At 55.5% G+C, this 1,649-nt stretch overlaps 1 long non-coding RNA gene across 1 annotated transcript in view; it reads left to right on the plus strand.

Annotated features, from left to right (window-relative positions):
• Nucleotides 1-625: 625 nt before the first annotated feature.
• The window catches only part of LOC123521391, an 8,876-nt gene continuing 7,852 nt past the window's right edge, over nucleotides 626-1,649 (plus strand). The window contains exons 1-2 of the long non-coding RNA XR_006679840.1: nucleotides 626-743; nucleotides 1,055-1,214. This is a non-coding gene — a long non-coding RNA (uncharacterized LOC123521391). The remainder of the gene's footprint in view (nucleotides 744-1,054; nucleotides 1,215-1,649) is intronic.

Here is a 1,649-nt window from a genome sequence, read left to right on the forward strand (position 1 = left end):
CACCTGAAATGAGCCCACTGAGAAGCAGGGGTGTGGTCTCTTCCCCGGGAAGAGCCAGGAGTATGCTGCGTCCTCTGGCCCCAGCATCTGGTTTACCTCCTACCTGACCTCCTGACTTTGAACTGAACAGCACCCATCACCACGTGAGACACTTACTCCCACCTTTGAGAGTTATAGACACTGCAGCACCTCGCAGAACTCAGAAACGTGGAGGGAAATACGCAGGAGAGGAGTGGGGGTGGGAGGGGACTGGAGAAGACGAGTAGGTTGCATGAGTTGGGCTCTTAGGACTTTTTCAATCTCCAACTCCTTGGGACACGTGTGGTATTAATTCTTCCAAAAGAAACGATTACCATGTCAGTCCTCCATCCTGGGAGCTTTCCAGCAGTGTCCCAGCTGTTATCTGTGCGTGCCTCCTCTTCAAACCCGAAGGAAAACCAAGCCACACTCACTGCCCTGAGTCCATTCTGATTCACAGCGACTCTACAGGACAGGGGAGAACTGAACTCCTGACTTTGCAGTTAGCAGCCAACGTGTAACCACTTCAACCCGCCCGCTCCCTGAAGGGGAAAGAAGGGTGGTCCTGAGGGGTCCTTATGAGGGATGAAGGCATAGAGGGGGAGGAGCGGGTTGCATTGTCCCACATGGCAAATAATCCTGTATTGGTTTTAGCTCTCCCACAACAGGCCTTTGCCGGATATTGTGGCTGCGAATCTTTGCAGATGTACTACCCACAGACGTAGGTAACGTCAGAGTTTACCCTCTCTTCTCTCTTCTCCCTCGATTGGCCTCGGCCCTCAGTGCCGTGCGTGCGGTGGGGAGGGCGCACTCTGCTTGGCTTTGGTCGTTCTTACTCTGATTGCCGCTGCCATGTGCAGGGGCCTCATTGTGGTCTCCAGTGCCACCTGGGAAAGTCCTCTGCCGCCTTTGCTTCCAGAAAGTTCCCCGTACTGACCAAGCCCCCACCGGATTGCTCCTCTGCCAATGAGGAGTTACCAATGGTTTGCTGCCAAAAATAACAACCACCAAGACCTAACTCCCATCTGGCCTGCAGTTCCAATCTAACGCCGGGGACCGCCATGCCTGCACGTCACCCGACAGATGCCGGTAGAAGAGCCTGCAGAAGGGCTGCCTGGACCCTGACGTGAGGCCACTGCTGAGTCTTCCCCAGCAGCAGGGCCCTTGGGAAGACCACCGCAGTCTCCTAAAAACAGGTGAGTAAGGAGCAGCAGCAGCCCGGCCACTTGGCCTAGAGAAGCAGAGGTAGAGACTGGAATTGGGGAGGAGGCCAGAGGAAGGCGGTTCAGACTCCTCGGGAGGACAAAGGCCCGTCCTGATGGATGCTGCCTCACAAAGACCTGCTGTATGACCAGACTATCACCCACTCTTGTACCAGCTTCATCCAAAGGTCACCTGCTGGCAGAAGGGGAGCCCAGGTGGAACTGACATGGGAAAGATGGTGACCGGCTGGCTGGATTCCGGTTTAGCTGGTTTCTGTCTAAGTAAACACATCGTGGGGGATTCCAGCTGGTCTCCAGAAGGCAGTGAAATGTACCGGGCCATCCCCAAGCGACCTGGGTCTGAGCACAAAGGGTCATTTTGCCTCTCCCAAAGGAGGGCTGAAAAAGAGCAGCAAAGATGGGGGCGGG

Source organism: Echinops telfairi, unplaced genomic scaffold, assembly GCF_000313985.2.
Source record: "Echinops telfairi isolate 266 unplaced genomic scaffold, ASM31398v2 ScPeMD7_1;HRSCAF=3_0, whole genome shotgun sequence".
Taxonomy (NCBI): Eukaryota; Metazoa; Chordata; class Mammalia; order Afrosoricida; family Tenrecidae; genus Echinops; species Echinops telfairi.